The sequence below is a fragment of the Oncorhynchus kisutch genome, unplaced genomic scaffold (assembly GCF_002021735.2).
Source record: "Oncorhynchus kisutch isolate 150728-3 unplaced genomic scaffold, Okis_V2 Okis06b-Okis10b_hom, whole genome shotgun sequence".
NCBI classification, from domain to species: Eukaryota; Metazoa; Chordata; class Actinopteri; order Salmoniformes; family Salmonidae; genus Oncorhynchus; species Oncorhynchus kisutch.
Genome location: NW_022261983.1, coordinates 1,177,962 through 1,203,028, shown reverse-complemented (window position 1 = coordinate 1,203,028; position 25,067 = coordinate 1,177,962). Strand labels below are relative to the sequence as shown.

Below are 25,067 nucleotides of genomic sequence, written 5' to 3'. Positions count from 1 at the left end.
TATCTGAGGCATGTACAGTGGGACTAGGGGCTCCGCACTAAAGTAAAACAATTATTGACAGACAACAAGGGGCACACTCCAACCTCTGACATAATTACAAACAAAGCATTTGTGTTTAGCGAGTCAGATCAGAGGCAGTAGAGATGAAGAGGGAAGTTCTCTTGATGTGTGTGATTTGGTCCATTTATGTAAAAATGTAACGAGTGCTTTTGGGTGTCAGGGAAAATGTATGGAGTAAAAAGTACATTCTTTTCTTTAGGAATGTAGTGAAGTAAAAGTAAAAGTTCGCAAAAATATAAATAGTAAAGTAAGGTACAGATACCCCAAAAAACGACTTAAGTAGTATTTAAAGTATTTAAAGTACATATACTTTAGTACTTTACACCACTGCCTATATCAGGTGACATCGCTCAGTTCTGCCTCCAGAAAAAGACTCATGACAATAAAAGACAAGAAGCGTTAACCCTTTTCAAATGCCAGACTGTATGTACTATGATACATGCACAACATGAGGGAGCAATTGCATAATCCACAAATCATACAGCAACACCATAAAAGGTTGCAGTTGAAATTACGTCAAGGTCAAGTAGTCTGTAATGTCCGTTTTGCATAGATTTTTCAAAATGAAAAAGACCGTTGCTGGCAGCGGTGGGATTCGAACCCACGCCATCGAAATGACTGGAGCCTAAATCCAGCGCCTTAGACCACTCGGCCACGCTACCTCAACGAACACAAATACAATTTTATAGTATATAAAAGTAGAATGTTGCGAATGACGCGTACAGCGTACTTTTGTACATTTCCTAGAATATTAAATTATATTCAAATGTATTCAAATGTATATTCGACAAATTAATTGACGTATCTCATCAATTGTATTGACCATAGATGGCTACCACAGCATTCTGCAGCGATAAGTCATTATATCTGGTTTGCGCTTAGTGACACTATCATTTGATTTACAACAACACAATGCCCCAACACACCTCAAGGCTGTGTAAGGGCTATTTGACCAATAAGGAGATTGATGGAGTGCGGCATCAGACGACCTGGCTTGCACAATTCTCCGACCTCAACCCAATTGGGAAAGTTTGGGATGAGTCAGACCACAGAGTGAAGGATAAGCAGCCAACAAGTGCTCAGCATATGTGGGAACTCCTTCAAGACTTTTGGAAATTACTTTTGTACATTTCCTAGAATATAAAATTATATTCAAATGTATTAAAATGTATATTCGACAAATTAATTGACGTATCTCATCAATTGTAATGACCATAGATGGCTACCACAGCATTCTGCAGCGATAAGTCATTATATCTGGTTTGCGCTTAGTGACACTATCATTTGATTTACAACAACACAATGCCCCAACACACCTCAAGGCTGTGTAAGGGCTATTTGACCAATAAGGAGATTGATGGAGTGCGGCATCAGACGACCTGGCTTGCACAATCCTCCGACCTCAACCCAATTGGGAAAGTTTGGGATGAGTCAGACCACAGAGTGAAGGATAAGCAGCCAACAAGTGCTCAGCATATGTGGGAACTCCTTCAAGACTTTTGGAAATTTTCTAACAAGTTGAAAGGATTTAGTTGATTTCCTCCTTAGTTCAAAACATTTTTTAATATTGTTGAATTTCGGTTTAAAGTCTGGATTCCGTGATTCCGTGTGGGCGCGCCGTATTATTATATAGGGCCCTAGTCCATGAAGTTGTCATAAGTGTGAATATAGGATATGCCCTCTTCTCCCCCCAGAAGAGTGAAATATATGGGCTGGAAATGTAAGCAAGGTTTGCGCTTTGTCAGTGTGCCACAACGTGGACATTTCTCTGTCTCCCGATGAATGAGCGGCACATTGACTTTATATAGTGTACCAAGAGAGTTCCCTTCGCTTACGGCCATACCAGCCTGAATACGCCCGATCTCGTCCGATCTCGGAAGCTAAGCAGGGTCGGGCCTGGTTAGTACTTGGATGGGAGACCGCCTGGGAATACCAGGTGCTGTAAGCTTTTTGCTCCAGTAGAGGGTACTCTTGTGTCATGCGTGGAGCAACTGCCCTTTATTTAACGCCCTAATAATGTTGTGTCTTTTTATTGGACTACATGCAGTTTGTTAGTGCTGCCCTGCACCTGATCAAATCCAATCATGGACAGTGCGTTTCCCTCGAAATGTTGGCACTACAATCAGCATTTGTTTTTAGGCTCGGAGACTGTCAATGTCTGTCGTCCATTAGGGGCCTGTAAAATCCCTTCAATGTTTTGCCTGAACCCCCCCCCAAAAAAACAATTTCCCCCTCTTCTCCGTTTACATTTCCCGGTTGACCGTTTATACCTGCTTCTCCAGGTTTTCGCTCTCAAAAGTACACGTTTTTAATCGAAATATAACACGATTGGATGTTCTATGTCCACGACAACGTTTAAAACCCTAGCAGGAGACCACTTTTGAGGTCTGGGAAAAATTGAAGACATATCGATTTTGGGGTGTAGTTACCCTTTACACGCAAGTGTGCGCCAGGGAGAGACATTTGTTTGGTTAAGCGGTGTTGCTGTAGCGCTCATGTGATTGCGGAGTTTGCAAAACAAATGGCCTCTGGATTGATGCAAATAATGATGATATAATTCTGCCAAGCTGGCATAGGCTACTTTGCAGTTAACATTTCATTGAGAAAGTTTTTGTGGGAAGCCTTTCCTTCTCTACCAGAAGAAGGTAATCATTAGCCTCATCGCTAACGGCTACACAAAGTGTAGCGCTCCGCACGCATGCGCACAGAAACTGGGCAGTCCTGTGCCGTTTCTGAAAGTTGGGTGGAAATACGAATCACTGATGCATTTTGTTGATGTCTAATGATTCACGTGGGCAAATGAATGCATTTTCTAACAAGTTGAAAGGATTTAGTTGATTTCCTCCTTAGTTCAAAACATTTTTTAATATTGTTGAATTTCGGTTTAAAGTCTGGATTCCGTGATTCCGTGTGGGCGCGCCGTATTATTATATAGGGCCCTAGTCCATGAAGTTGTCATAAGTGTGAATATAGGATATGCCCTCTTCCCCCCCCAGAAGAGTGAAATATATGGGCTGGAAATATAAGCAAGGTTTGCGCTTTGTCAGTGTGCCACAACGTGGACATTTCTCTGTCTCCCGATGAATGAGCGGCACATTGACTTTATATAGTGTACCAAGAGAGTTCCCTTCGCTTACGGCCATACCAGCCTGAATACGCATTTCCTGATTGGAGAAGTGACGACAGGTGCGAGTGTCTGAGCTGTGAGTGAGTGTTTGCTGGAGAGTGTTTGCTCGAGAGCTATTTTTGTTAAATTAATTGGTTTTTGCAATATAATTTATAATTTTCTTTAGTTGAATAGTTTAAAGTTTGGTTAGTCTTCCCCCTTGCAGGTTTTCTGCTTGGGGGAGAGGTTTTTTGGATTTATTTTTTACTATGACGGACAACATGGAAAAGACAAACGGAATGGACAAAGACAACGAAAAGGCGCAACGGAAGAAAAATGAAGATAACGAAGGAATGAAATATGGAAAAGAATACACGGTGGCAATTAAGTTGGAAGGAGAAGACAAAGTGACGACAATGGAACTACTAAGAGCAATTAAGGAGGTGTGTGGAGAGGTGGTGGGATGCCGAATGAAAGGAGAAAAGAAGTATGAAATTACGATGAGAAATGAAAGAGGAAAAGAACGGTTAATGGATGGATTGCGAATAAAGGACACAAAGATTCTGGCGAGAGATATTAATGTGAAGGAATTGGTGGTGTCTTTTATGAATCTCCCAGTATACGTAGAAGATGGTGTGATACTGAGCAAGCTGAGTAGCTGGGGAGTGACGGCCATCTCGGAGATAAGGAGGAGAGTTTGGCCAGGAACGGAGGTGGTTGACGGGACACGTTTCTGCAAGGTCAAGTTCACAGAAAAAGTGACATCATTACCTTATTCTACTAGAATTGAGACGTTGGAGGGAGCAGAATATTTCAGGGTCATTCATGACAAACAGGTCAGAGTGTGTCGTATGTGTATTCAACCCGGGCACATAGTTAAAGACTGCCCGGAATTTCAGTGTTTTAAGTGTGGCAATCAAGGACACTATGCGAGAGAATGTGATGGAGAGAAGGAAAGGAATTTATGTGGTGGATGCAGAAAGAGATTGGCGGAGTGCAAATGTGGAGAGGTTGGGGCTGAAGAGGGGAGTCAAACAATATTCGATGAAGCAGTGGTATTGTCGCAAGAAGGAGAAGAAGATGGAGCAGAGGACGTGGTGGAAGGTGGAGAGACGGAGGAAGGAAGAAGGAAGAAGGACCAGAAGATAAATGAAATTGGGAGCAGTATGGACTCAGAAATAAGAAGAGGGAGTTTTCAGGAGGAGGGGGGGAGTGGACTGGGGGGAAGCACGGGGGGATCACAGGTGTTGGGGGAAAGCACAGCACTAACAAGTAGCTTGGGGGGTGAAGAAATGGAGGGGGTGATGGAGTTGATGACAATACCAGAGACGGCGATGAGCACGGGGAGCACAACGAATATACCAGAAGTGGAGACGAATACGGGGAGCACAACGGAGGTGGATGCCAAGAGTGGGAGTTGGCTAGATAGCATGGACTTGGAGGAGATATCGGACACGGATGATGGGCAAAAGATGGAAAGAACGAGGGAAGGATACAGGAAAAGGAAAGCGGGGGGAAGAGGGGGAGAGAAAGGGTGGAAGAAGAAAGAAACTGGATAACAGGTAGAGGATAATGAAATTATATTTTATTATTTTATTATTTATTAGAATGGTCAATATAATGTCAATAAATGCAAATGGTTTGAGAACAATGAGAAAATTTAATAGAATAGTCCAAATGAAGAATTCAGATATTTTATGTATTCAAGAAACACACTGGGATGATGTTTGTGTTTTAGAAGTAAAAAAAATATGGAGGGATTTTATTTATGTAAACAATGGCAGAGGGAATTCAAGTGGGGTTGCAATTTTATTAAGGAAGGATGTAGTAGAAAATGTGAAGAAGATATATAATGATAATAATGGGAGGATTTTAATTTTGGATTTTGAATATATGAATAGGGTTTTTAGGATTATAAATATTTATGCACCGAATAATGAGATAGAGCGAAGGAATTTATTTTTAGAATTAGGGAAATGGTGCAAGGGTAATTGTATTTTAGTTGGGGATTTTAATGTTAAAATGAATAGATTAGATATGTCAAGGGGAGCTATTTTTAGAAGTGACGTATCGAGGGGGGTTTTAAGGAAGATTATGTGTGAAAACAGTCTGATTGATATATGGAGAGACGAGAACCCGAATAAGAGAGGTTTTTCTAGAAGGCAGGTGGTTTTAGGGGAGTTGAAACAGACACGGATAGATCTGGTTTTAGTAAATGAAGGGTTAAGGAATTTTATGAAGGATATTAATTATATTTTTACAACTTTTAGTGATCATGCTGGGTTAACATTTTCGGTGGGGTTAGATAAGGAAGGGAAAGGGGGAGGAATATGGTGCATGAATGCAGGGTATCTAGGTGATGAAGAATATGGAATACAGCTTAAATCTTTGATAGAACATGAAATGAAGGATAAGCAAAAAGGGAATGATAAGTGTCAGTGGTGGGAAAATGTAAAGAAAAAAATAAAAGGTTTTAGTATTAGATATGCAAGGAAGAAGAGGAGTAGGATGACAAGAGAAGAACATTTTTTAAGAGAACAATTGAATGAAGAAATGAGGAAATGTGATATTGATCCTATTTATAATATTGAAAGGTTTTTAGATTTAAAGGCACAATTGAGCAAATGTGAAATAGATAAGTGTAAGGGGGCATCTATTAGAAGTAGGGCAAAGTATGTGCTAGAAGGGGAGAAATGTACGTCTTTTTTTCTTGGTTTAGAGAAAACTAAACAGACGAAATCATATATTAGTGAGATAGAAAATGTAAAGGGTGAAGTGGTAAATGATTATGTTGAGATATTAGAAACTGTACAGAATTTTTATAAGGATTTATTTAAGAAAGGGGAGGTGGATGAGGGGTGTGTAAAGGAGATTTTAGGTAGTGTGGATGTGCAAATTGGTGTTGAGGATAAGCAAAGATGTGATAGGAAGATAACAGTGGATGAAGTGAAAGATGCAATTAAGGGTTTAAAAATAAATAAAAGTCCTGGAGTAGATGGACTAATTGCAGAGTTTTATAAAATGTATGAAAGTTTTTTAGCACCGATTTTAATGGAAGTGTATCAATATATGGAAGATAATAATACTGTTTCAGACTCCATGGTGACAGGGCTGATAACGATTTTATATAAAAATAAGGGGAGCAAATTAAAATTGGAGAATTATAGGCCAATTAGTTTATTAAACTCAGATTATAAGATTTTAGCTAAGATATTGGCAAATAGGATGAAGATGGTTTTAAATGATATTATAGCACCTACACAAAATTATAGTGTGCCTGGAAGAGACATAGCTGATACTATTATTACACTTAAAAATGTGATAAATAAAATGAATAGCGATAAGAGAGGGGGAATTGTTTTAAGTATAGATTTTAATAAAGCTTTTGACAGAGTGGAACATGATTTTATGTTTAGGGTACTGGAAAAATATGGGTTTGGAAACAGAATAATAGGATGGATAAAATTATTATATAGAAAGGCAAAAAGTAGAGTAAAATGTAATGGGGTTTTAACAGATTATTTTATTCTTGAGAGATCGGTGAGACAGGGGTGCCCTTTATCAGCATTATTGTATGTTTTATCGGTAGAACCCTTAGCGGCATACCTAAAAAAAGATAATTTTATAAATTGTGTAGAGACTCCGCAAGGAGGTTTTAGTTTAATTCATCAATATGCAGACGATACCACAATAACAGTTAGAGATGAGGGAAGTGTTAAAAGGGTGATGGAGTGTTTTAAAGTATATGAGCAAGCCTCAGGAGCAAAAGTGAATATGGAGAAGTCAGTAATAATGTATGTTGGGAAGATTAATGAGGGGATTTTTCCTTTTAAAAGGGTAAATGATTATTTTAAGGTGTTAGGTGTGTTTCTAGGGGTGAAGGAACAGGAAGCTAGGGATCTGACATGGAGTGGTGTAATAAATAAAGTTAGAAAGGTGGTAAATATGTGGAGGGGAAGGTCTTTGAAATTAAAAGGGAAAGTAATTGTTGTAAATTCCTTGCTGATGTCAATTTTTATTCATGTCATGAATGTTTTAGACGTACCAGAATGGGTTTTATCGGAAATAAATAAGATTTTAGTTGATTTTTTATGGGATGGGAAAGGTGCGAAAATTTCTTTTAAAACTTTGATTGCAGGTTATGAGGAGGGGGGTTTGAAGTTGGTGGATTTAAATGTGAGGAAAAAAGCAATTAGAGTCAAAATGGTACGTAAATATTTATATGGTGAATTAGATTATGGATGGAAAAGATTTTTTAAGGAGTATTTGCAGGAGGCTGGGAGGATGGGGGACAATGGTTTATTGATGTGTATGAAAAAGGAAATGTTGGGTAATATACCTTTGTTTTATAGAGAAGTGTTTGAGGCTTGGGGGGAGTTTTTACCAAATATTTATTATGAGTGTACCATTTTAGACAATATTTTAAATCAGCCAATTTTTTTAAATCCCAAGATACAGTATAATAATAAGATGTTGTTTTGTAAATATTTTATGAGGGCTGGGATGAGACAGATTGGGGACATTTTATATGAGGTCATTCCGGGGTTCCTTCCATGTGAGGCAATATTTGATAATGTGGATGAAGAAAATGATGAAATAAGTAGAACTACTGTGGAGAACATGTATAAGAGAATATTAGGATGTCTTCCTGGGGAGTGGGGTGTGTTAATAAATAAAGAGGTGGCTACAAGAGCTAAGGGTTTACCGGTTTTATATTATGAAAGTAATGGGAAGAAGTATGATTTGTCAGGTTTGAAAGTTAAAAAGGTTTATGAAAAATGTATTTTAAGAGAGATAAAAACTCCTGCTTCGGAAAAAGTGTGGTCTAGGGTGTTTGCAAATATAGATGTGAAATCAATATGGAAGAATGTAAATGTAAAATATAATTCTATAGAATGTGAAGACAATGATTTTAAATTGAAACATAATAGGATATTTACGAACGTGGTTTTACATCAAATAAATAGAGATGTTAAAAGAGAATGTGATATTTGTGGTACGGGGGTGGAAAATTTTATGCATTTTTTTGTTGAATGTAGTAGATTAGAAGAGTTTCATAAGTTTTTAAAGGGGATTTTAGTACAACATTGGGGAGAAGAGATTGTTGCTGGGGTTGAGTGGAAGAGGTTGTTTCTTTTTGGTTTAACTGGGAAAAGCAAAGTTTTAAATTTTAATTTGATGAATTTTGTTCTTAGCCATGCCAGATACGCTGTAAGACTAAGAAGGAATTTGGGACATTATGAAGGAAAAATTGTGAGTGTGGAGGTTTTATTTAGAAGTATTTTAGAGAAAGATATAGAAGTAATATATAAATATGGTGGATGTAATTTTGAAAAATTGTTTGTGTGGGGGAGCACTTTTATTGAAATTGAGTCCAATGGAAAACTTCGTTTTAATTATTAATTGGTTTTGGAGGATGATTGGGGTTTTAATAGGTTTTCTTTTCTTTTCTTTTTTGATTTTGTAAAAGGGTGAATTGTTCATCCTTAATTATTATTGACTGAATGTTGTAAATATTATGTGTTTTTTCATAATAAAAGAAAAAAAAAAAAAAAATACGCCCGATCTCGTCCGATCTCGGAAGCTAAGCAGGGTCGGGCCTGGTTAGTACTTGGATGGGAGACCGCCTGGGAATACCAGGTGCTGTAAGCTTTTTGCTCCAGTAGAGGGTACTCTTGTGTCATGCGTGGAGCAACTGCCCTTTATTTAACGCCCTAATAATGTTGTGTCTTTTTATTGGACTACATGCAGTTTGTTAGTGCTGCCCTGCACCTGATCAAATCCAATCATGGACAGACAGTGCGTTTCCCTCGAAATGTTGGCACTACAATCAGCATTTGTTTTTAGGCTCGGAGACTGTCAATGTCTGTCGTCCATTAGGGGCCTGTAAAATCCCTTCAATGTTTTGCCTGAAACCCCCCCCCAAAAAACAATTTCCCCCTCTTCTCCGTTTACATTTCCCGGTTGACCGTTTATACCTGCTTCTCCAGGTTTTCGCTCTCAAAAGTACACGTTTTTAATCGAAATATAACACGATTGGATGTTCTATGTCCACGACAACGTTTAAAACCCTAGCAGGAGACCACTTTTGAGGTCCGGGAAAAATTGAAGACATATCGATTTTGGGGTGTAGTTACCCTTTACACGCAAGTGTGCGCCAGGGAGAGACATTTGTTTGGTTAAGCGGTGTTGCTGTAGCGCTCATGTGATTGCGGAGTTTGCAAAACAAATGGCCACTGGATTGATGCAAATAATGATGATATAATTCTGCCAAGCTGGCATAGGCTACTTTGCAGTTAACATTTCATTGAGAACGTTTTTGTGGGAAGCCTTTCCTTCTCTACCAGAAGAAGGTAATCATTAGCCTCATCGCTAACGGCTACACAAAGTGTAGCGCTCCGCACGCATGCGCACAGAAACTGGGCAGTCCTGTGCCGTTTCTGAAAGTTGGGTGGAAATACGAATCACTGATGCATTTTGTTGATGTCTAATGATTCACGTGGGCAAATGAATGCATTTTCTAACAAGTTGAAAGGATTTAGTTGATTTCCTCCTTAGTTCAAAACATTTTTTAATATTGTTGAATTTCGGTTTAAAGTCTGGATTCCGTGATTCCGTGTGGGCGCGCCGTATTATTATATAGGGCCCTAGTCCATGAAGTTGTCATAAGTGTGAATATAGGATATGCCCTCTTCCCCCCCCAGAAGAGTGAAATATATGGGCTGGAAATGTAAGCAAGGTTTGCGCTTTGTCAGTGTGCCACAACGTGGACATTTCTCTGTCTCCCGATGAATGAGCGGCACATTGACTTTATATAGTGTACCAAGAGAGTTCCCTTCGCTTACGGCCATACCAGCCTGAATACGCCCGATCTCGTCCGATCTCGGAAGCTAAGCAGGGTCGGGCCTGGTTAGTACTTGGATGGGAGACCGCCTGGGAATACCAGGTGCTGTAAGCTTTTTGCTCCAGTAGAGGGTACTCTTGTGTCATGCGTGGAGCAACTGCCCTTTATTTAACGCCCTAATAATGTTGTGTCTTTTTATTGGACTACATGCAGTTTGTTAGTGCTGCCCTGCACCTGATCAAATCCAATCATGGACAGACAGTGCGTTTCCCTCGAAATGTTGGCACTACAATCAGCATTTGTTTTTAGGCTCGGAGACTGTCAATGTCTGTCGTCCATTAGGGGCCTGTAAAATCCCTTCAATGTTTTGCCTGAACCCCCCCCCAAAAAAACAATTTCCCCCTCTTCTCCGTTTACATTTCCCGGTTGACCGTTTATACCTGCTTCTCCAGGTTTTCGCTCTCAAAAGTACACGTTTTTAATCGAAATATAACACGATTGGATGTTCTATGTCCACGACAACGTTTAAAACCCTAGCAGGAGACCACTTTTGAGGTCCGGGAAAAATTGAAGACATATCGATTTTGGGGTGTAGTTACCCTTTACACGCAAGTGTGCGCCAGGGAGAGACATTTGTTTGGTTAAGCGGTGTTGCTGTAGCGCTCATGTGATTGCGGAGTTTGCAAAACAAATGGCCACTGGATTGATGCAAATAATGATGATATAATTCTGCCAAGCTGGCATAGGCTACTTTGCAGTTAACATTTCATTGAGAACGTTTTTGTGGGAAGCCTTTCCTTCTCTACCAGAAGAAGGTAATCATTAGCCTCATCGCTAACGGCTACACAAAGTGTAGCGCTCCGCACGCATGCGCACAGAAACTGGGCAGTCCTGTGCCGTTTCTGAAAGTTGGGTGGAAATACGAATCACTGATGCATTTTGTTGATGTCTAATGATTCACGTGGGCAAATGAATGCATTTTCTAACAAGTTGAAAGGATTTAGTTGATTTCCTCCTTAGTTCAAAACATTTTTTAATATTGTTGAATTTCGGTTTAAAGTCTGGATTCCGTGATTCCGTGTGGGCGCGCCGTATTATTATATAGGGCCCTAGTCCATGAAGTTGTCATAAGTGTGAATATAGGATATGCCCTCTTCCCCCCCCAGAAGAGTGAAATATATGGGCTGGAAATGTAAGCAAGGTTTGCGCTTTGTCAGTGTGCCACAACGTGGACATTTCTCTGTCTCCCGATGAATGAGCGGCACATTGACTTTATATAGTGTACCAAGAGAGTTCCCTTCGCTTACGGCCATACCAGCCTGAATACGCCCGATCTCGTCCGATCTCGGAAGCTAAGCAGGGTCGGGCCTGGTTAGTACTTGGATGGGAGACCGCCTGGGAATACCAGGTGCTGTAAGCTTTTTGCTCCAGTAGAGGGTACTCTTGTGTCATGCGTGGAGCAACTGCCCTTTATTTAACGCCCTAATAATGTTGTGTCTTTTTATTGGACTACATGCAGTTTGTTAGTGCTGCCCTGCACCTGATCAAATCCAATCATGGACAGACAGTGCGTTTCCCTCGAAATGTTGGCACTACAATCAGCATTTGTTTTTAGGCTCGGAGACTGTCAATGTCTGTCGTCCATTAGGGGCCTGTAAAATCCCTTCAATGTTTTGCCTGAAACCCCCCCCCAAAAAACAATTTCCCCCTCTTCTCCGTTTACATTTCCCGGTTGACCGTTTATACCTGCTTCTCCAGGTTTTCGCTCTCAAAAGTACACGTTTTTAATCGAAATATAACACGATTGGATGTTCTATGTCCACGACAACGTTTAAAACCCTAGCAGGAGACCACTTTTGAGGTCCGGGAAAAATTGAAGACATATCGATTTTGGGGTGTAGTTACCCTTTACACGCAAGTGTGCGCCAGGGAGAGACATTTGTTTGGTTAAGCGGTGTTGCTGTAGCGCTCATGTGATTGCGGAGTTTGCAAAACAAATGGCCACTGGATTGATGCAAATAATGATGATATAATTCTGCCAAGCTGGCATAGGCTACTTTGCAGTTAACATTTCATTGAGAACGTTTTTGTGGGAAGCCTTTCCTTCTCTACCAGAAGAAGGTAATCATTAGCCTCATCGCTAACGGCTACACAAAGTGTAGCGCTCCGCACGCATGCGCACAGAAACTGGGCAGTCCTGTGCCGTTTCTGAAAGTTGGGTGGAAATACGAATCACTGATGCATTTTGTTGATGTCTAATGATTCACGTGGGCAAATGAATGCATTTTCTAACAAGTTGAAAGGATTTAGTTGATTTCCTCCTTAGTTCAAAACATTTTTTAATATTGTTGAATTTCGGTTTAAAGTCTGGATTCCGTGATTCCGTGTGGGCGCGCCGTATTATTATATAGGGCCCTAGTCCATGAAGTTGTCATAAGTGTGAATATAGGATATGCCCTCTTCCCCCCCCAGAAGAGTGAAATATATGGGCTGGAAATGTAAGCAAGGTTTGCGCTTTGTCAGTGTGCCACAACGTGGACATTTCTCTGTCTCCCGATGAATGAGCGGCACATTGACTTTATATAGTGTACCAAGAGAGTTCCCTTCGCTTACGGCCATACCAGCCTGAATACGCCCGATCTCGTCCGATCTCGGAAGCTAAGCAGGGTCGGGCCTGGTTAGTACTTGGATGGGAGACCGCCTGGGAATACCAGGTGCTGTAAGCTTTTTGCTCCAGTAGAGGGTACTCTTGTGTCATGCGTGGAGCAACTGCCCTTTATTTAACGCCCTAATAATGTTGTGTCTTTTTATTGGACTACATGCAGTTTGTTAGTGCTGCCCTGCACCTGATCAAATCCAATCATGGACAGACAGTGCGTTTCCCTCGAAATGTTGGCACTACAATCAGCATTTGTTTTTAGGCTCGGAGACTGTCAATGTCTGTCGTCCATTAGGGGCCTGTAAAATCCCTTCAATGTTTTGCCTGAAACCCCCCCCCAAAAAACAATTTCCCCCTCTTCTCCGTTTACATTTCCCGGTTGACCGTTTATACCTGCTTCTCCAGGTTTTCGCTCTCAAAAGTACACGTTTTTAATCGAAATATAACACGATTGGATGTTCTATGTCCACGACAACGTTTAAAACCCTAGCAGGAGACCACTTTTGAGGTCCGGGAAAAATTGAAGACATATCGATTTTGGGGTGTAGTTACCCTTTACACGCAAGTGTGCGCCAGGGAGAGACATTTGTTTGGTTAAGCGGTGTTGCTGTAGCGCTCATGTGATTGCGGAGTTTGCAAAACAAATGGCCACTGGATTGATGCAAATAATGATGATATAATTCTGCCAAGCTGGCATAGGCTACTTTGCAGTTAACATTTCATTGAGAACGTTTTTGTGGGAAGCCTTTCCTTCTCTACCAGAAGAAGGTAATCATTAGCCTCATCGCTAACGGCTACACAAAGTGTAGCGCTCCGCACGCATGCGCACAGAAACTGGGCAGTCCTGTGCCGTTTCTGAAAGTTGGGTGGAAATACGAATCACTGATGCATTTTGTTGATGTCTAATGATTCACGTGGGCAAATGAATGCATTTTCTAACAAGTTGAAAGGATTTAGTTGATTTCCTCCTTAGTTCAAAACATTTTTTAATATTGTTGAATTTCGGTTTAAAGTCTGGATTCCGTGATTCCGTGTGGGCGCGCCGTATTATTATATAGGGCCCTAGTCCATGAAGTTGTCATAAGTGTGAATATAGGATATGCCCTCTTCCCCCCCCAGAAGAGTGAAATATATGGGCTGGAAATGTAAGCAAGGTTTGCGCTTTGTCAGTGTGCCACAACGTGGACATTTCTCTGTCTCCCGATGAATGAGCGGCACATTGACTTTATATAGTGTACCAAGAGAGTTCCCTTCGCTTACGGCCATACCAGCCTGAATACGCCCGATCTCGTCCGATCTCGGAAGCTAAGCAGGGTCGGGCCTGGTTAGTACTTGGATGGGAGACCGCCTGGGAATACCAGGTGCTGTAAGCTTTTTGCTCCAGTAGAGGGTACTCTTGTGTCATGCGTGGAGCAACTGCCCTTTATTTAACGCCCTAATAATGTTGTGTCTTTTTATTGGACTACATGCAGTTTGTTAGTGCTGCCCTGCACCTGATCAAATCCAATCATGGACAGACAGTGCGTTTCCCTCGAAATGTTGGCACTACAATCAGCATTTGTTTTTAGGCTCGGAGACTGTCAATGTCTGTCGTCCATTAGGGGCCTGTAAAATCCCTTCAATGTTTTGCCTGAAACCCCCCCCCAAAAAACAATTTCCCCCTCTTCTCCGTTTACATTTCCCGGTTGACCGTTTATACCTGCTTCTCCAGGTTTTCGCTCTCAAAAGTACACGTTTTTAATCGAAATATAACACGATTGGATGTTCTATGTCCACGACAACGTTTAAAACCCTAGCAGGAGACCACTTTTGAGGTCCGGGAAAAATTGAAGACATATCGATTTTGGGGTGTAGTTACCCTTTACACGCAAGTGTGCGCCAGGGAGAGACATTTGTTTGGTTAAGCGGTGTTGCTGTAGCGCTCATGTGATTGCGGAGTTTGCAAAACAAATGGCCACTGGATTGATGCAAATAATGATGATATAATTCTGCCAAGCTGGCATAGGCTACTTTGCAGTTAACATTTCATTGAGAACGTTTTTGTGGGAAGCCTTTCCTTCTCTACCAGAAGAAGGTAATCATTAGCCTCATCGCTAACGGCTACACAAAGTGTAGCGCTCCGCACGCATGCGCACAGAAACTGGGCAGTCCTGTGCCGTTTCTGAAAGTTGGGTGGAAATACGAATCACTGATGCATTTTGTTGATGTCTAATGATTCACGTGGGCAAATGAATGCATTTTCTAACAAGTTGAAAGGATTTAGTTGATTTCCTCCTTAGTTCAAAACATTTTTTAATATTGTTGAATTTCGGTTTAAAGTCTGGATTCCGTGATTCCGTGTGGGCGCGCCGTATTATTATATAGGGCCCTAGTCCATGAAGTTGTCATAAGTGTGAATATAGGATATGCCCTCTTCCCCCCCCAGAAGAGTGAAATATATGGGCTGGAAATGTAAGCAAGGTTTGCGCTTTGTCAGTGTGCCACAACGTGGACATTTCTCTGTCTCCCGATGAATGAGCGGCACATTGACTTTATATAGTGTACCAAGAGAGTTCCCTTCGCTTACGGCCATACCAGCCTGAATACGCCCGATCTCGTCCGATCTCGGAAGCTAAGCAGGGTCGGGCCTGGTTAGTACTTGGATGGGAGACCGCCTGGGAATACCAGGTGCTGTAAGCTTTTTGCTCCAGTAGAGGGTACTCTTGTGTCATGCGTGGAGCAACTGCCCTTTATTTAACGCCCTAATAATGTTGTGTCTTTTTATTGGACTACATGCAGTTTGTTAGTGCTGCCCTGCACCTGATCAAATCCAATCATGGACAGACAGTGCGTTTCCCTCGAAATGTTGGCACTACAATCAGCATTTGTTTTTAGGCTCGGAGACTGTCAATGTCTGTCGTCCATTAGGGGCCTGTAAAATCCCTTCAATGTTTTGCCTGAAACCCCCCCCAAAAAACAATTTCCCCCTCTTCTCCGTTTACATTTCCCGGTTGACCGTTTATACCTGCTTCTCCAGGTTTTCGCTCTCAAAAGTACACGTTTTTAATCGAAATATAACACGATTGGATGTTCTATGTCCACGACAACGTTTAAAACCCTAGCAGGAGACCACTTTTGAGGTCCGGGAAAAATTGAAGACATATCGATTTTGGGGTGTAGTTACCCTTTACACGCAAGTGTGCGCCAGGGAGAGACATTTGTTTGGTTAAGCGGTGTTGCTGTAGCGCTCATGTGATTGCGGAGTTTGCAAAACAAATGGCCACTGGATTGATGCAAATAATGATGATATAATTCTGCCAAGCTGGCATAGGCTACTTTGCAGTTAACATTTCATTGAGAACGTTTTTGTGGGAAGCCTTTCCTTCTCTACCAGAAGAAGGTAATCATTAGCCTCATCGCTAACGGCTACACAAAGTGTAGCGCTCCGCACGCATGCGCACAGAAACTGGGCAGTCCTGTGCCGTTTCTGAAAGTTGGGTGGAAATACGAATCACTGATGCATTTTGTTGATGTCTAATGATTCACGTGGGCAAATGAATGCATTTTCTAACAAGTTGAAAGGATTTAGTTGATTTCCTCCTTAGTTCAAAACATTTTTTAATATTGTTGAATTTCGGTTTAAAGTCTGGATTCCGTGATTCCGTGTGGGCGCGCCGTATTATTATATAGGGCCCTAGTCCATGAAGTTGTCATAAGTGTGAATATAGGATATGCCCTCTTCCCCCCCCAGAAGAGTGAAATATATGGGCTGGAAATGTAAGCAAGGTTTGCGCTTTGTCAGTGTGCCACAACGTGGACATTTCTCTGTCTCCCGATGAATGAGCGGCACATTGACTTTATATAGTGTACCAAGAGAGTTCCCTTCGCTTACGGCCATACCAGCCTGAATACGCCCGATCTCGTCCGATCTCGGAAGCTAAGCAGGGTCGGGCCTGGTTAGTACTTGGATGGGAGACCGCCTGGGAATACCAGGTGCTGTAAGCTTTTTGCTCCAGTAGAGGGTACTCTTGTGTCATGCGTGGAGCAACTGCCCTTTATTTAACGCCCTAATAATGTTGTGTCTTTTTATTGGACTACATGCAGTTTGTTAGTGCTGCCCTGCACCTGATCAAATCCAATCATGGACAGACAGTGCGTTTCCCTCGAAATGTTGGCACTACAATCAGCATTTGTTTTTAGGCTCGGAGACTGTCAATGTCTGTCGTCCATTAGGGGCCTGTAAAATCCCTTCAATGTTTTGCCTGAAACCCCCCCCAAAAAACAATTTCCCCCTCTTCTCCGTTTACATTTCCCGGTTGACCGTTTATACCTGCTTCTCCAGGTTTTCGCTCTCAAAAGTACACGTTTTTAATCGAAATATAACACGATTGGATGTTCTATGTCCACGACAACGTTTAAAACCCTAGCAGGAGACCACTTTTGAGGTCCGGGAAAAATTGAAGACATATCGATTTTGGGGTGTAGTTACCCTTTACACGCAAGTGTGCGCCAGGGAGAGACATTTGTTTGGTTAAGCGGTGTTGCTGTAGCGCTCATGTGATTGCGGAGTTTGCAAAACAAATGGCCACTGGATTGATGCAAATAATGATGATATAATTCTGCCAAGCTGGCATAGGCTACTTTGCAGTTAACATTTCATTGAGAACGTTTTTGTGGGAAGCCTTTCCTTCTCTACCAGAAGAAGGTAATCATTAGCCTCATCGCTAACGGCTACACAAAGTGTAGCGCTCCGCACGCATGCGCACAGAAACTGGGCAGTCCTGTGCCGTTTCTGAAAGTTGGGTGGAAATACGAATCACTGATGCATTTTGTTGATGTCTAATGATTCACGTGGGCAAATGAATGCATTTTCTAACAAGTTGAAAGGATTTAGTTGATTTCCTCCTTAGTTCAAAACATTTTTTAATATTGTTGAATTTCGGTTTAAAGTCTGGATTCCGTGATTCCGTGTGGGCGCGCCGTATTATTATATAGGGCCCTAGTCCATGAAGTTGTCATAAGTGTGAATATAGGATATGCCCTCTTCCCCCCCCAGAAGAGTGAAATATATGGGCTGGAAATGTAAGCAAGGTTTGCGCTTTGTCAGTGTGCCACAACGTGGACATTTCTCTGTCTCCCGATGAATGAGCGGCACATTGACTTTATATAGTGTACCAAGAGAGTTCCCTTCGCTTACGGCCATACCAGCCTGAATACGCCCGATCTCGTCCGATCTCGGAAGCTAAGCAGGGTCGGGCCTGGTTAGTACTTGGATGGGAGACCGCCTGGGAATACCAGGTGCTGTAAGCTTTTTGCTCCAGTAGAGGGTACTCTTGTGTCATGCGTGGAGCAACTGCCCTTTATTTAACGCCCTAATAATGTTGTGTCTTTTTATTGGACTACATGCAGTTTGTTAGTGCTGCCCTGCACCTGATCAAATCCAATCATGGACAGACAGTGCGTTTCCCTCGAAATGTTGGCACTACAATCAGCATTTGTTTTTAGGCTCGGAGACTGTCAATGTCTGTCGTCCATTAGGGGCCTGTAAAATCCCTTCAATGTTTTGCCTGAAACCCCCCCCCAAAAAACAATTTCCCCCTCTTCTCCGTTTACATTTCCCGGTTGACCGTTTATACCTGCTTCTCCAGGTTTTCGCTCTCAAAAGTACACGTTTTTAATCGAAATATAACACGATTGGATGTTCTATGTCCACGACAACGTTTAAAACCCTAGCAGGAGACCACTTTTGAGGTCCGGGAAAAATTGAAGACATATCGATTTTGGGGTGTAGTTACCCTTTACACGCAAGTGTGCGCCAGGGAGAGACATTTGTTTGGTTAAGCGGTGTTGCTGTAGCGCTCATGTGATTGCGGAGTTTGCAAAACAAATGGCCACTGGATTGATGCAAATAATGATGATATAATTCTGCCAAGCTGGCATAGGCTACTTTGCAGTTAACATTTCATTGAGAACGTTTTTGTGGGAAGCCTTTCCTTCTCTACCAGAAGAAGGTAATCATTAGCCTCATCGCTAACGGCTACACAAAGTGTAGCGCTCCGCACGCATGCGCACAGAAACTGGGCAGTCCTGTGCCGTTTCTGAAAGTTGGGTGGAAATACGAATCACTGATGCATTTTGTTGATGTCTAATGATTCACGTGGGCAAATGAATGCATTTTCTAACAAGTTGAAAGGATTTAGTTGATTTCCTCCTTAGTTCAAAACATTTTTTAATATTGTTGAATTTCGGTTTAAAGTCTGGATTCCGTGATTCCGTGTGGGCGCGCCGTATTATTATATAGGGCCCTAGTCCATGAAGTTGTCATAAGTGTGAATATAGGATATGCCCTCTTCCCCCCCCAGAAGAGTGAAATATATGGGCTGGAAATGTAAGCAAGGTTTGCGCTTTGTCAGTGTGCCACAACGTGGACATTTCTCTGTCTCCCGATGAATGAGCGGCACATTGACTTTATATAGTGTACCAAGAGAGTTCCCTTCGCTTACGGCCATACCAGCCTGAATACGCCCGATCTCGTCCGATCTCGGAAGCTAAGCAGGGTCGGGCCTGGTTAGTACTTGGATGGGAGACCGCCTGGGAATACCAGGTGCTGTAAGCTTTTTGCTCCAGTAGAGGGTACTCTTGTGTCATGCGTGGAGCAACTGCCCTTTATTTAACGCCCTAATAATGTTGTGTCTTTTTATTGGACTACATGCAGTTTGTTAGTGCTGCCCTGCACCTGATCAAATCCAATCATGGACAGACAGTGCGTTTCCCTCGAAATGTTGGCACTACAATCAGCATTTGTTTTTAGGCTCGGAGACTGTCAATGTCTGTCGTCCATTAGGGGCCTGTAAAATCCCTTCAATGTTTTGCCTGAAACCCCCCCCCAAAAAAACAATTTCCCCCTCTTCTCCGTTTACATTTCCCGGTTGACCGTTTATACCTGCTTCTCCAGGTTTTCGCTCTCAAAAGTACACGTTTTTAATCGAAATATAACACGATTGGATGTTCTATGTCCACGACAACGTTTAAAACCCTAGCAGGAGACCACTTTTGAGGTCCGGGAAAAATTGAAGACATATCGATTTTGGGGTGTAGTTACCCTTTACACGCAAGTGTGCGCCAGGGAGAGACATTTGTTTGGTTAAGCGGTGTTGCTGTAGCGCTCATGTGATTGCGGAGTTTGCAAAACAAATGGCCACTGGATTGATGCAAATAATGATGATATAATTCTGCCAAGCTGGCATAGGCTACTTTGCAGTTAACATTTCATTGAGAACGTTTTTGTGGGAAGCCTTTCCTTCTCTACCAGAAGAAGGTAATCATTAGCCTCATCGCTAACGGCTACACAAAGTGTAGCGCTCCGCACGCATGCGCACAGAAACTGGGCAGTCCTGTGCCGTTTCTGAAAGTTGGGTGGAAATACGAATCACTGATGCATTTTGTTGATGTCTAATGATTCACGTGGGCAAATGAATGCATTTTCTAACAAGTTGAAAGGATTTAGTTGATTTCCTCCTTAGTTCAAAACATTTTTTAATATTGTTGAATTTCGGTTTAAAGTCTGGATTCCGTGATTCCGTGTGGGCGCGCCGTATTATTATATAGGGCCCTAGTCCATGAAGTTGTCATAAGTGTGAATATAGGATATGCCCTCTTCCCCCCCCCAGAAGAGTGAAATATATGGGCTGGAAATGTAAGCAAGGTTTGCGCTTTGTCAGTGTGCCACAACGTGGACATTTCTCTGTCTCCCGATGAATGAGCGGCACATTGACTTTATATAGTGTACCAAGAGAGTTCCCTTCGCTTACGGCCATACCAGCCTGAATACGCCCGATCTCGTCCGATCTCGGAAGCTAAGCAGGGTCGGGCCTGGTTAGTACTTGGATGGGAGACCGCCTGGGAATACCAGGTGCTGTAAGCTTTTTGCTCCAGTAGAGGGTACTCTTGTGTCATGCGTGGAGCAACTGCCCTTTATTTAACGCCCTAATAATGTTGTGTCTTTTTATTGGACTACATGCAGTTTGTTAGTGCTGCCCTGCACCTGATCAAATCCAATCATGGACAGTGCGTTTCCCTCGAAATGTTGGCACTACAATCAGCATTTGTTTTTAGGCTCGGAGACTGTCAATGTCTGTCGTCCATTAGGGGCCTGTAAAATCCCTTCAATGTTTTGCCTGAACCCCCCCCCAAAAAAACAATTTCCCCCTCTTCTCCGTTTACATTTCCCGGTTGACCGTTTATACCTGCTTCTCCAGGTTTTCGCTCTCAAAAGTACACGTTTTTAATCGAAATATAACACGATTGGATGTTCTATGTCCACGACAACGTTTAAAACCCTAGCAGGAGACCACTTTTGAGGTCTGGGAAAAATTGAAGACATATCGATTTTGGGGTGTAGTTACCCTTTACACGCAAGTGTGCGCCAGGGAGAGACATTTGTTTGGTTAAGCGGTGTTGCTGTAGCGCTCATGTGATTGCGGAGTTTGCAAAACAAATGGCCACTGGATTGATGCAAATAATGATGATATAATTCTGCCAAGCTGGCATAGGCTACTTTGCAGTTAACATTTCATTGAGAAAGTTTTTGTGGGAAGCCTTTCCTTCTCTACCAGAAGAAGGTAATCATTAGCCTCATCGCTAACGGCTACACAAAGTGTAGCGCTCCGCACGCATGCGCACAGAAACTGGGCAGTCCTGTGCCGTTTCTGAAAGTTGGGTGGTAATACGAATCACTGATGCATTTTGTTGATGTCTAATGATTCACGTGGGCAAATGAATGCATTTTCTAACAAGTTGAAAGGATTTAGTTGATTTCCTCCTTAGTTCAAAACATTTTTTAATATTGTTGAATTTCGGTTTAAAGTCTGGATTCCGTGATTCCGTGTGGGCGCGCCGTATTATTATATAGGGCCCTAGTCCATGAAGTTGTCATAAGTGTGAATATAGGATATGCCCCCCCCCCCCCCAGAAGAGTGAAATATATGGGCTGGAAATGTAAGCAAGGTTTGCGCTTTGTCAGTGTGCCACAACGTGGACATTTCTCTGTCTCCCGATGAATGAGCGGCACATTGACTTTATATAGTGTACCAAGAGAGTTCCCTTCGCTTACGGCCATACCAGCCTGAATACGCCCGATCTCGTCCGATCTCGGAAGCTAAGCAGGGTCGGGCCTGGTTAGTACTTGGATGGGAGACCGCCTGGGAATACCAGGTGCTGTAAGCTTTTTGCTCCAGTAGAGGGTACTCTTGTGTCATGCGTGGAGCAACTGCCCTTTATTTAACGCCCTAATAATGTTGTGTCTTTTTATTGGACTACATGCAGTTTGTTAGTGCTGCCCTGCACCTGATCAAATCCAATCATGGACAGTGCGTTTCCCTCGAAATGTTGGCACTACAATCAGCATTTGTTTTTAGGCTCGGAGACTGTCAATGTCTGTCGTCCATTAGGGGCCTGTAAAATCCCTTCAATGTTTTGCCTGAACCCCCCCCCCAAAAAACAATTTCCCCCTCTTCTCCGTTTACATTTCCCGGTTGACCGTTTATACCTGCTTCTCCAGGTTTTCGCTCTCAAAAGTACACGTTTTTAATCGAAATATAACACGATTGGATGTTCTATGTCCACGACAACGTTTAAAACCCTAGCAGGAGACCACTTTTGAGGTCTGGGAAAAATTGAAGACATATCGATTTTGGGGTGTAGTTACCCTTTACACGCAAGTGTGCGCCAGGGAGAGACATTTGTTTGGTTAAGCGGTGTTGCTGTAGCGCTCATGTGATTGCGGAGTTTGCAAAACAAATGGCCTCTGGATTGATGCAAATAATGATGATATAATTCTGCCAAGCTGGCATAGGCTACTTTGCAGTTAACATTTCATTGAGAAAGTTTTTGTGGGAAGCCTTTCCTTCTCTACCAGAAGAAGGTAATCATTAGCCTCATCGCTAACGGCTACACAAAGTGTAGCGCTCCGCACGCATGCGCACAGAAACTGGGCAGTCCTGTGCCGTTTCTGAAAGTTGGGTGGAAATACGAATCACTGATGCATTTTGTTGATGTCTAATGATTCACGTGGGCAAATGAATGCATTTTCTAACAAGTTGAAAGGATTTAGTTGATTTCCTCCTTAGTTCAAAACATTTTTTAATATTGTTGAATTTCGGTTTAAAGTCTGGATTCCGTGATTCCGTGTGGGCGCGCCGTATTATTATATAGGGCCCTAGTCCATGAAGTTGTCTTAAGTGTGAATATAGGATATGCCCCCCCCCCCCCCCCAGAAGAGTGAAATATATGGGCTGGAAATGTAAGCAAGGTTTGCGCTTTGTCAGTGTGCCACAACGTGGACATTTCTCTGTCTCCCGATGAATGAGCGGCACATTGACTTTATATAGTGTACCAAGAGAGTTCCCTTCGCTTACGGCCATACCAGCCTGAATACGCCCGATCTCGTCCGATCTCGGAAGCTAAGCAGGGTCGGGCCTGGTTAGTACTTGGATGGGAGACCGCCTGGGAATACCAGGTGCTGTAAGCTTTTTGCTCCAGTAGAGGGTACTCTTGTGTCATGCGTGGAGCAACTGCCCTTTATTTAACGCCCTAATAATGTTGTGTCTTTTTATTGGACTACATGCAGTTTGTTAGTGCTGCCCTGCACCTGATCAAATCCAATCATGGACAGTGCGTTTCCCTCGAAATGTTGGCACTACAATCAGCATTTGTTTTTAGGCTCGGAGACTGTCAATGTCTGTCGTCCATTAGGGGCCTGTAAAATCCCTTCAATGTTTTGCCTGAACCCCCCCCAAAAAAAACAATTTCCCCCTCTTCTCCGTTTACATTTCCCGGTTGACCGTTTATACCTGCTTCTCCAGGTTTTCGCTCTCAAAAGTACACGTTTTTAATCGAAATATAACACGATTGGATGTTCTATGTCCACGACAACGTTTAAAACCCTAGCAGGAGACCACTTTTGAGGTCTGGGAAAAATTGAAGACATATCGATTTTGGGGTGTAGTTACCCTTTACACGCAAGTGTGCGCCAGGGAGAGACATTTGTTTGGTTAAGCGGTGTTGCTGTAGCGCTCATGTGATTGCGGAGTTTGCAAAACAAATGGCCACTGGATTGATGCAAATAATGATGATATAATTCTGCCAAGCTGGCATAGGCTACTTTGCAGTTAACATTTCATTGAGAAAGTTTTTGTGGGAAGCCTTTCCTTCTCTACCAGAAGAAGGTAATCATTAGCCTCATCGCTAACGGCTACACAAAGTGTAGCGCTCCGCACGCATGCGCACAGAAACTGAACCCCGAAATATAACACGATTGGATGTTCTATGTCCACGGCAACCTTTAAAACCCTAGCAGGAGACCACTTTTGAGGTCTGGGAAAAATACACTCGCAATAACAGCTGCTAACCATGTGTATGTGACCAATAGAATTTGATTTGATCTCTATAGATAATTAGAATAGGTAAGCCTACTGTATTGTTATAGGGTTGTCACACAGTGCAGAATTCATTAGAAATTGAATCACAAAAACATGTTCTTTACATTTTCCACAGTGTTGTAAATCTTTTGCACAGGACAACCTCTGGGTGTTGTTGAGTTCCACCTGGCATATGTTCTCTGCTGAGGTCACAGAGCTGAGGAATGCAGTATGGAGTCTATACAATGAACGGAGACATACAGCTATGCATTTGGGACAGAGAGGCATGAGGGCGTGCATAACATTCTGACTCCCACACCTCAGTCCAGCTAGCCAAAATATTGGAATGGAGTTCTGGATCCAAGCTGGAATGTAATAAGAAGACATTTTACATGTATATAGGAGCGCCATTGATACATTTGAGTCTCCACTTTGTGTTACATTGAAGTTGTTACAGGCCTGAAGAGAACATACGTTGCTTTTCCATTGCAATCTTTTATCAGAAATCAATTTCATACGGACTCCCAACCAAACGTAGGTCTCAACTGCAGATTGATTTGAAAGTTCTCTCAGTGTCCACAGAGTCTTTGCAAGACAGTCTCTTATGGCCGAGATTAGCATGTAATCCCCTTTTATGGAGGGTTAGTGGATTTGGGGGTTGTTGGGAGTAGGGCAGGAAACTAGCCGTTATGTAAAAGCTATTAGCGGTCTGGAAGACAAAGCCCTATTATTGGCCTGAGAGGCGATCCTCAATAACATTTGGGGAGGGGGGGGGGGGATTTGTCCCTTGATCAGAATGACTAATTTGTCCTATAACACATGTAAAGCAGGATATGTAATATACTGTATGACACAAAAGTCAGCGTACCGGCTGTATTTCTGCCTGCTTGAACGGCGAATAGCTCAGATTACATGAAAACATTCAAATGACTCCGGGAATCGATAGAACATCGCTCAGAGATACACAAATACGATATAACAAAAAATGGGTTTCCTTTAAGA

The 25,067-nt window shown here is 42.4% G+C and overlaps 13 non-coding genes across 13 annotated transcripts; 12 read left to right on the top strand and 1 right to left on the bottom strand.

Annotated features, from left to right (window-relative positions):
- Positions 1-640: 640 nt before the first annotated feature.
- Positions 641-722, bottom strand: trnal-uag (transfer RNA leucine (anticodon UAG)). Its single transcript has one exon. It is a non-coding gene; the product is annotated as a tRNA-Leu (tRNA).
- A 1,167-nt stretch (positions 723-1,889) lies between these two features.
- Positions 1,890-2,008, top strand: LOC116360030 (5S ribosomal RNA). The gene has a single exon (XR_004206872.1). It is a non-coding gene; the product is annotated as a 5S ribosomal RNA (ribosomal RNA).
- Positions 2,009-10,005: 7,997 nt separating this feature from the next.
- Positions 10,006-10,124, top strand: LOC116360029 (5S ribosomal RNA). The gene has a single exon (XR_004206871.1). It is a non-coding gene; the product is annotated as a 5S ribosomal RNA (ribosomal RNA).
- Positions 10,125-11,311: 1,187 nt separating this feature from the next.
- On the top strand, positions 11,312-11,430 carry LOC116360028 (5S ribosomal RNA). The gene has a single exon (XR_004206870.1). It is a non-coding gene; the product is annotated as a 5S ribosomal RNA (ribosomal RNA).
- A 1,187-nt stretch (positions 11,431-12,617) lies between these two features.
- LOC116360027 (5S ribosomal RNA) lies at positions 12,618-12,736 on the top strand. Its single transcript, XR_004206869.1, has one exon. It is a non-coding gene; the product is annotated as a 5S ribosomal RNA (ribosomal RNA).
- Positions 12,737-13,923: 1,187 nt separating this feature from the next.
- LOC116360026 (5S ribosomal RNA) lies at positions 13,924-14,042 on the top strand. Its single transcript, XR_004206868.1, has one exon. It is a non-coding gene; the product is annotated as a 5S ribosomal RNA (ribosomal RNA).
- A 1,187-nt stretch (positions 14,043-15,229) lies between these two features.
- LOC116360025 (5S ribosomal RNA) lies at positions 15,230-15,348 on the top strand. Its single transcript, XR_004206867.1, has one exon. It is a non-coding gene; the product is annotated as a 5S ribosomal RNA (ribosomal RNA).
- A 1,186-nt stretch (positions 15,349-16,534) lies between these two features.
- On the top strand, positions 16,535-16,653 carry LOC116360024 (5S ribosomal RNA). Its single transcript, XR_004206866.1, has one exon. It is a non-coding gene; the product is annotated as a 5S ribosomal RNA (ribosomal RNA).
- A 1,186-nt stretch (positions 16,654-17,839) lies between these two features.
- LOC116360044 (5S ribosomal RNA) lies at positions 17,840-17,958 on the top strand. Its single transcript, XR_004206887.1, has one exon. It is a non-coding gene; the product is annotated as a 5S ribosomal RNA (ribosomal RNA).
- Positions 17,959-19,145: 1,187 nt separating this feature from the next.
- On the top strand, positions 19,146-19,264 carry LOC116360043 (5S ribosomal RNA). The gene has a single exon (XR_004206885.1). It is a non-coding gene; the product is annotated as a 5S ribosomal RNA (ribosomal RNA).
- A 1,189-nt stretch (positions 19,265-20,453) lies between these two features.
- LOC116360042 (5S ribosomal RNA) lies at positions 20,454-20,572 on the top strand. Its single transcript, XR_004206884.1, has one exon. It is a non-coding gene; the product is annotated as a 5S ribosomal RNA (ribosomal RNA).
- Positions 20,573-21,754: 1,182 nt separating this feature from the next.
- Positions 21,755-21,873, top strand: LOC116360032 (5S ribosomal RNA). The gene has a single exon (XR_004206874.1). It is a non-coding gene; the product is annotated as a 5S ribosomal RNA (ribosomal RNA).
- Positions 21,874-23,057: 1,184 nt separating this feature from the next.
- LOC116360023 (5S ribosomal RNA) lies at positions 23,058-23,176 on the top strand. The gene has a single exon (XR_004206865.1). It is a non-coding gene; the product is annotated as a 5S ribosomal RNA (ribosomal RNA).
- The last annotated feature ends 1,891 nt before the right edge of the window (positions 23,177-25,067 follow it).